Source organism: Lynx rufus, unplaced genomic scaffold, assembly GCF_022079265.1.
Source record: "Lynx rufus isolate CCGP_SWC_20201006 ecotype Redwood Valley unplaced genomic scaffold, mLynRuf1.p SCAF_5, whole genome shotgun sequence".
In the NCBI taxonomy this organism is placed as follows: domain Eukaryota; kingdom Metazoa; phylum Chordata; class Mammalia; order Carnivora; family Felidae; genus Lynx; species Lynx rufus.
The window spans coordinates 75,229,141-75,238,651 of record NW_025814867.1 but is presented as its reverse complement, the minus strand read 5'-3'; the positions used below and the strand labels follow the sequence as shown (position 1 = coordinate 75,238,651).

Below are 9,511 nucleotides of genomic sequence, written 5' to 3'. Positions count from 1 at the left end.
TAGGAGCCTATGAAAAAATGTATATACACGAACATACACATATATGCATATACACATGTGTGTGTATGGATGGATGTATGTGTATGACTGTACACACACAGTAAGAGTGTTCCTTTTCATTTTTTCAGAGAATGGAGAAAATTACAATATGCCCCCTTTCTGCTTGTTTTTTTAATTTTTTTTTTTAACGTTTATTTTTGAGACAGAGAGAGACAGAGCATGAACGGGGGAGGGGCAGAGAGAGAGGGAGACATAGAATCTGAAGCAGGCCCCAGGCTCTGAGCCATCAACCCAGAGCCCGACGCGGGGCTCGAACTCACGGACCGCGAGATCGTGACCTGAGCCGAAGTCGGACGCTTAACCGACTGGAGCCACCCAGGCGCCCCCCCTTTCTGCTTTTGATGTGTGAGTAGGGATGGCAGGGAAGGATCAGAGGAAAAGGCAAAATGACTGTCAGCCAAAGAAGCTACAAAAGTAAACAAGACCGGCCCTTTGCCTTGAGAAACCCGTCTAACATCTAGGAGTGCATGTGCCACTGTGTGGTAGCATTCCTGAGACAAAGTTTGTCAACCAAAGGGACCTGTCAGATCTTGGGCCATGGCCTGACCAAGATTTTATACTAAAACTCTTTGTCTTTAAGCCTAAGTCGCTAACACAATAAACCAGTAGGGCTAAACCACCTGCCAGTTGGTAATTTGGGAACTTTATTCTAAGCTTGGAAAATTTGAATGCATTAACCGTAAACCAAACACCTGCAATAAAAAGGGGGAAAAAAGGTTTCCACTGTTTATTCAAGCTGAAGAAGGAGGTTCAAGTACCTGATTTCCATTGCATCATTCATTATAAAAGCAAAGGCCAAGAGAAATGGCTCTTTGAAATCACAACTGTCTTCAAGAATGGTGAATGTTGTTAAAAAACAACTATAAGTCAAGGCCTCTGTTCAAAGATTAAATGGCCCCTTTATTCAGTTGAGCCCCTTGAAGGGTTTACTTTAAGTTGGGCCTGGGGTGACTCGGAAAGGAGGAGCTGAGTGGCTCACTTCAAACTGTGTGGAGAATCTGGCCTTAGGGTGTGGTGGTGACAGGAAAGCAGGGAGAGGAGCAGAGAGAGAGGCATGAGCAAGGCCAGGATGTCCCTGGCTAGGTGTGAGAAGTGAGATATGTCTGGTGATGAGTGTCCGAGAGACCTTTGAGAACAGGTTGTCTGCATGAGTGTCAGCTGGTGTAGGGCAGCCCTGTAACCTCTCCCCACAGCAGCCTTGTGTTCACGTCTCAGGGTTCCAAGTGTAAGTGCTGGTCCCAAGTGAATCATACCAGGGCCAGGGTAAAAGAGCAGAATGCATGGCCGGGGAGGCTGGGAATTAGAGCTGAAGGAGCTATGAGAACACAGTTCTTCCTGCCCTATTCCATTTGCAGAAACCTCAGGAGAGCCTGGACTTTTCCACAGGCCCAGGATTGGGGCTTAAACCTGTCCTCTCTAGATCTCAAAGGGGCACAGCTACCCCAGCTGATATTAAGACCACATTTCAAGTAAGGTTTATTGAATGATGTGATGGAAGAAATGATTAAGATTTTGCATTTTCCTTATGCCCGTGCTTTGAACAATTACCCGTTTATGGGCAATTGGAAGTAGCTGAACCCAAAGGATACAAAGAGTGGGTTATTTAATTAAATCAATTAATTGATTAATTTTTAAAAGTTTATTTTTGAGAGAGAGAGAGCACACAAGTGGGGGGAGGGGCAGAGAGAGAATTCCAAGCAGGCTTCATGCTGTCAGTGCATAGCCCATCGCACTGAACCATGAGATCATGACCTGAGCCAAAACCAAGAGTCAGACGCTTAACCAACTGAACCACCCAGATGCCCCCAGAGAGTGGGTTATTTTAGTATAATATATGGCTAGAATGAGGGGACTTTTTTTTTAATTTTTAAGTTTATTTATTTTGAGAGAGAGACAAAGTGAGCAGGGGCAGGTCAGAAATGAGGGGATTTCTTGACTTGCTACTCGAGAAAAGTGACTTATTGCGAATTTAAGTTCCTAAAGACTCAAAAACTACTAGACTGTATTTCTTTAGTGATTTGACTTTGGCAAGTTGTGGGAACACTGACCTTGATATTTGTCCAGAGAGGTGCAAGGCTTTAGTCCCAAACCACACAACTGGAGACTGTGCTCATTTTCCATTTCTGAATTGCTCAGAGCTCAGTGAAGTCACAGGTTTTGAAGAGTAACAGAGTTATTTGGCAGAAATAAGTTGCAATCTTGGCAAAAGTTTAATGACTTTGAATCATGTTTAACGTTTCCGTGGCTGCTGCGTTTTAGGAAAGGATTTCCATACAGTTAAGTAATTTCACAGAAATACTGTTTTCCTTAGTTATGATGATAATTTAAAACACATATAATATAAAAGCACTAATGCATTTTGCTCCCAGTGCATGGGCTGGGGAGCTGGTAGCAGAGCTTCAGCATGGGACTATGCTGAGGGGGCATGCTGGGATTGAAATCCTGGCTGAGTTCCTCTTACCCAGCTCTGCACCCTGAGCAGGGCTACATCTGCTGGGGAAGAAGGGATGCCTTTTTTAATGTGCCTGCCAAGGGTGCTTCATAAGCAGGCAATTGAAAGACCTTACTTAGCAAATGATACTGCATGACATCCTTGTCTCCCTTAGGCCATTCTGAGATGGGTTATCCCTTTGCAGGTGCCCACATTGAAGATAGGCAAAAGGAAACTTGGATGTACCTCAGAACGGATCCCTTTGGACCGATCAGTTCTTAGTTGCCTTGGGAAAATTAAAATAGTTTAGCAGACTTGCTATTTTTTTTAATTAAAAAAATTTCTTTAAAATATTTATTTATTTTTGAGAGAGAGAAAGAGAGACAGCGTGAGCAGGGAAGCGGCAGAGGGAGACACAGAATCTGAAGAAGGCTCCAGGCTCCGAGCTGTCAGCAAAGAGCCCGATGTGGGGCTCAAACTCATGAACTGTGAGATCATGACCTGAGCCAAAGTCAGACGCTCCACTGACTGATGCCCCTCCCCCCTTTAAAAAAATTTTTAATGTTTATTTATTTTTGAGAGAGAGAGCATGAGTAGGGGAGTGGCAGAGAGAGAAGGAGACACAGAATCTCAAGCAGGATCCAGGCTCTGAGCTGTCAGCACAGAGCCCAACATGGGGCTCGAACTCACAATCCATGAGATCATGACTTCAGCCAGAGTCAGTTGCTTAACCGACTGAGACACCCAGGCGTCCCTGCAGACTTGTTATTCATTCTAGACAGCAAGTCTCCAGATGTTCCTGAATTAGCTTGGGCTTGCTTTATTAATGTATTGCATTTTTAAGGGCTTACAGATAAAACTGTATTATGCCCATGAGGCATTCTCAGAGTCTTTAGAGTTTCGGAGGTGAGGGGTAGACACCAGACCATAAGCTCCATGAGGGCATGGGCCTGGTTCTTTCATTTTCAGTGCTGCATGTCTTGCTTTTAACACAGTGCTTACCATAGAGTATGCACTCAATAAATATATTTGGGGCGCCTGGGTGACTCAGTTTTCGGCTCAGGTCATGATCTCGCGGTTCGTGGGTTTGAGCCCCGCGTCGGGCTCTGTGCTGACAGCTCAGAGCCTGGAGTCTGCTCCAGATTCTGTGTCTCCCCCTTTCTCTGCCTCTCCCCTGCTTGTGCTGTCTCTGTCTCTCTAAAAAATAAATAAACATTAAAAAAATTAAAAAAATTTTTTTTGATGTTTATTTATTCTTGAGACAGAGACAGAGCATGAACATATTTTTAAAAATATATGTTTGAATTAAGTATGAATGGTGCTCTGTGGAGGTAGACCAGGACAAATTTCATACAATGGCTGACCAGAGACAAAACCATATTTATTTGGGGACCCATCTAAAACAATGCCTTCTTTAAAATAACTTTTCAGGGAGCTGTGTTTTGTGTTAGTAAGAAGAGCTAAGAGTCAATAAGATTTTATAGAATTACATGTTTATTTGTATTTAACCCTCAACATTCAAGTGACTTTATTGATGATAGAGCTGCCTGAGAAACATGTGTGTAGGGCATTCACTATTTTATTTATCAGATTTTACTGAATATCGACTGTGCCTGACATGAAGGAGATACAAATATCCAAGACATGGTTTCTGCCCTCATGTTGCATATCAATATGTGTAATACAGGAATGGTTACTGTAATAGATGTTTCTAATAAAGGGTGTCAGGTGCCATGGCAGAAATGCTCCGGGTTCTCTGTGAACAAATTTGAGACACATCTAAACCAGTCTGAGTAGGATGAAGGAAGGATTCTTGGAGGAAGTGGTGTTTTTGAATTCCTCCCAATATATATGGTTCCTTTGGATTGGGTGGGCTGTGGCTTTCCTATTTTCTCAGTCTTCAAAGGTGTAGTCCCACTAGAGGTTCTGTCCTGGGTTTGGCCACCTCTTTTTCCATGGAAAGCAGCTTACACCTGAAACTTAGACCTGAAAAACTTCACCACTTACCCCCGCGCTGCGGATGCTACTTGATTTTGTGAAGGAGACCAGAATTGTACTTACATATCTTCTGACACTGGCCAAAATGTGTTGAAAAGAACCTAAGTAACCTTGTACTTAGGGATTTCTGAATGAAAAATAACCACTTATTTAAATGTTTTAGCTATAATGTTTACTGATTCTAAACTGGCCACATTCTTAGATGAAAAAATCGGATTCGATGTTGTAAAGTTTAGGATTCTCTTTTCAAGAATAAAAATTCAAATAACTTGTGTTCCATTCCTTAGTGTTTAGTTTTGTGAAGAACAGTAAGACAGGATGACACTACAAAAACTGGACCCTCTATCCTTTTTTTTTTTAATTTTTTTTTTAACGTTTATTTATTTTTGAGACAGGGAGAGACAGAGCATGAACGGGGGAGGGTCAGAGAGAGGGAGACACAGAATCTGAAACAGGCTCCAGGCTCTGAGCTGTCAGCACAGAGCCCGACGCGGGGCTCGAACTCATGGACCGCAAGATCATGACCTGAGCCGAAGTCGGCCGCTTAACCGACTGAGCCACCCAGGTGCCCCATGGACCCTCTATCCTTGTTGGTGGTAGCAAAATAAAGAGCAAAAATTTGATTTGGGTTTGTCTCAATTTAAATAGAGTTTGTAGTATGTATGTAATTATCTATTGGTTGCACCCACGTCCTGTTCTCACTTAGGGTGCATTTTGAAAGGGGAGAAAATTAAAACTTATTGGTTATTAAAACAAGAGGCTAATAATATTCTAGATAGTAGGTGGTACTCAAGGCACTTATTGGTTGATTCATAGCTCCGCTGCTCGGTCAACAGTTGAAATGGAAAAAGATGTGATGGTTTGCAGTTATCTACAGATCATCTCCATCTGGATGACCCCTGTATACTTTAAACTCAACCCTAAACCATATCTAAGCTCATCAGCTACTGCATCAACCCTGCCCTGCCTTTGTGCCCCCTGTCTTGGTAAAGGGTATCACCATCCATCTAGTTGCCCAAAGTAGAAACCTGGGCATTTTCCTTTATTTCTCTCTTTTCTTGTTTCTCTTGCCCCTCACTCCTTACTTCTCATTACCTACCAAATCCTGTTGGCTCTACCTTTCAGTTTTTATTGATTGATTGATTGATTGTTGTCCAGGGTTTATTAAAGATGTTACAGCACAGCAGAAAGATTTAAATGGTTCCATGTGGTATTTTGAAGTCAATTCATCCCAGCTGTAGGCTGGGTGACCTGAAGTTTGGATAGACTGCCGAAGTCTAAGTTTCATTTCCTTTAGTGTCAGGATCTACTTCAATGATCTCCTGATCCAGGACTGAGACCTCAGGAACATAATTACTTCTCCTTTCTCTCTCCTCCTGCTGCAGCTTGATGGAGATACCTGTCACTGGGCCTCTCTGAATCCGTTTCATCAGTTGTGTGACACAAGCCTGCTATCTTGTTGCTGAGCTTCTTGCTGGAATAATGACGATCTCCTCTCACACGCACTTGTTGGTGTGGAAGTCATTGCCCAGGCACGTGTAGTACTTCTCCATGATGACCTGGGCACCTTCTTCATGGTTTTGGTGCAAATACAGCCCATGTTGATGGTTTTGGTAAAAGATCGGCTCTACCTTTTAAATGCTACTTGAATCCATTCATTTTTCTCCACCCTTAGGGATACATCCCTCAGACCTCCATCATCTCTCACTTGGCTTGCTGGCAGGTAGCAGCTTTCTCATTTCCTTACCTTCCTTTTTACCTCACTCAAAGCCATTTTCCACATAACATCTGAGCTGATCTTCATAAAGTGCACATCTAATTGTCCCTCACTTGCTAAAAGCCTACAGAGGCCCTATACTGCCTCTAGTTAATGTCCAGGGTCCTGTGGCTCACAAAGCCCTGGAGGAACAGGTGCTGGGGGTCTTTTCAGCTTTGTCTGTTGCACACCCCAATTTCCATGCCACAGTTAGCTTCCTTCCGTTCTTTGAATATTCCTTCTTCCCTCTTGCTCTAGGCTCCTCATGTTTTCCTTATATTTTAAGTGCTTACCAATCTCCTATTTGTGCTTCAGATTTCATCTTAAATGTGGCTTTTTCCATGAAAGCTTTTCCTGACTTTCTCAAGTCTACATCAGGTTTCCCTGTTAGGAGCTCCTATACTTAGGGGGCTATATGTCCTTGGTCATAGCCCTGGTTGTGTCATCATTGCTTGACTGATTTCTCAAGTAGTTGATGAGACACTTGAAGATGAGGCTCTCTGTGTCTCAGTGTTGTATCTCCAGTAATTACCACATGATTGGTGCTCAATAAATATTTGTCTGTAGTTCATGGGAATCTAAAAGGGATGATTGCCCTCAGAAAGATTTGATAGCAAATATAATAAAATAATTTTTTAAGGAATTTTATTCTCAACTCCATCTCTATTCTTTATAGTTCTGACCTCCAAATACTGTAAAGTTTTGACGAGTGCATGTAACAGGATAGCCTGCCATGGTAGAAAAAGCCCCAGATGTAGCCAACTTTTTTAAGGCTCTTACAACATGCCAGGCTGTGTCTGTGTTATGCACACTACACAATATTATCTCATTTAATCCTCATAACAGCTCTATTGGATATATATTGTTAACTTCATTTGGCAGATAAAGGAATTGAAGCACAGAGAATCAGACCTCTGTTCAAGTCAATGCTCTGTCACCTATTAGCTGTGTGACCTTGGTCAAACAACTTCTCCTTCTGAATGTTCATCTTCTCAGCCATAAAATGGAGAAAACACTCGGTGACAACTTGGCTTCCAGATTTTTGGTTTTCTTGCACACCGTGTATATTACACCTTGGCCTCCCATAGGAAGGTCACTGATACAGTGCTGGATGTCATTGAACGAATGAATGTGAGCTGCAGCCTGGTGATGTTCCAGCCCACCAGCCATCAGGACAGCATTAGCAGCATAGCTAGTATATTTGCTCAGTTAAATATTTTGTTGCAACTTTTCCTTACTATGCTATAAAAATATATGGAAAATGAAAATAAAAGTTCTGATGCTAGTGATTAATAAGAATAACTAACAGTTGGGGCGCCTGGGTGGCGCAGTCGGTTAAGCGTCCGACTTCAGCCAGGTCATGATCTCACGGTCCGTGAGTTCGAGCCCCGCGTCGGGCTCTGGGCTGATGGCTCAGAGCCTGGAGCCTGTTTCCGATTCTGTGTCTCCCTCTCTCTCTGCCCCTCCCCCGTTCATGCTCTGTCTCTCTCTGTCCCAAAAATAAATAAATGTTGAAAAAAAAAAAAAGAATAACTAACAGTTATTCAGCACTGGGCCAGTTATTAAGCTATTGGCTCTTAGCCTCAAACCCACTCTTCTGTATTCTGCTTTGTGATGCAGGGACTGGGACTCTGCAAGCCACATTTTTCCTTTGCCAGCCACTTCCTTTTAGGCTCTGTCAGTAAGCGACATTAGAGGGAGATTGCATGGCTAGATGAGGAGGAAGGGACTTACTCTTTCCTCTTTGCCTCTGTTTTTGTTTTTGTTTTTTTTTCCTGGTTGGCTTCCTGTTCCTGACATCAGCATCCGGCAATGCTGCTTCTTCCGCTCTGGCAGAGGCAGTTCATTCCAGAACCAGTTTGCTATGGTTCAACTGTGTCCCCTAAAATTCATATGCTGTAGTTCTAACCCTCAGTATTCCAAGACGTGACCTTATTTGGAGATAGGATCTTTAAAGAAGCAATCAAGTTAACATGAAGTCATTAGGGTGAGCCCTAATCCACTATGACTGATGTCCTTATAAGAAGAGGAAATTTGGACACTGAGATATGCGTAGAGGGAAGACAGTGTGAAGAGACATAGGGGGAGGATGGCTGTCTATAAGCCACAGATAGAAGGCTGGAACAGATCTTTTCTTCACAGCTCTCAGAAGGAATGCACCCTTCTGATACCTTGATTTTGGACTTTAGCTTCCAGACCTGTGATACAACAGATTTTTGTTAGGTCATCCAGTCTGTGGTACTTTGTTATGGCAGCCCTAGCAAATAACATACAGTTCGATCTAGTTTGAGGTTTTACCATCTCACAAAGGCAAACTCATTGTATCTCTGCAGAGACACCAGCTCAGATAGCTGGCACCTCTTTTGGGAAGCCTGGGTCCCAAACCACTGGGATTCTTCTCCAAGCTTCTGAGTTGTAATAATGACAACCTCTTCCCTTTGTTCCCCAAGCCCTGTGAACTGCTTCCTGCTGTTGCTACCTCTGTGATAGCTGCGTGTTCTTTTTGCCTTTTCAATTACTTAGTTAACAATTATATATTACGTAGTTAAACATTCTCTATTTAAAATAGACCTGCCTCAGGGGAAGGTTTGCTGCTGGCAGAGCCTTGGGGGCACTACCCTGGCCTGGCAGAGCTATGGAGGTGGGGCCCCAGTGGGTCTGGAAGGCCAGGCATCAAGCCTAAGAGGGTTTTTCTCCAGACTGAAGATCTAATGGCATTTACCTTGCTGGGTTTTGTACTTACTTGAAACCTATCCTTCCTTCCTTCTTTCCTGTTCCTCCCTTTGGAATGGGAATGTCTGTCCTATGCCTGACTCATTGTTGTATTTGGGAAGCACATATAACTTGTCTGGTTTCACAGGGTCACAGCTGGAGAGGAATTTTGCCTTGGGATGAATCACAATTCTAATCTCACTTATAATTGATTTAGATATTTAAATGAGAGTTTGGACTTTAGACTTTAGAGTTGATGCTGGGATGAGTTGAGGCTTTGGGGGTTGTTGGGATGGAATGAATGTATTTGGTATCCAATAAGGACATGTTTGGGAGGGGGGCCAGAGGCAGAATGCTATGGACTGAATTGTGTCCCCACAAATTCATATGTTGAAAGCCCTAATCCCCAGTATGGTTCTCACAGAGAGAGTGGCAGAGAGATCTTTCCTGGCACAGCCTTCTGCAGGCTGTATTAGGTAACTTTCCTCTGTTGCTAGAGACGAGAATCAAAGAACTCACAAATTTAGCACAATCGAAACAAAGATGGCAACTCT

General features: G+C 43.1%; 1 pseudogene; it reads right to left on the bottom strand.

Annotated features, from left to right (window-relative positions):
- Positions 1-5,710: 5,710 nt before the first annotated feature.
- Positions 5,711-6,089, bottom strand: LOC124527339 (40S ribosomal protein S17-like; annotated as a pseudogene).
- Between the last annotated feature and the right edge of the window lie 3,422 nt (positions 6,090-9,511).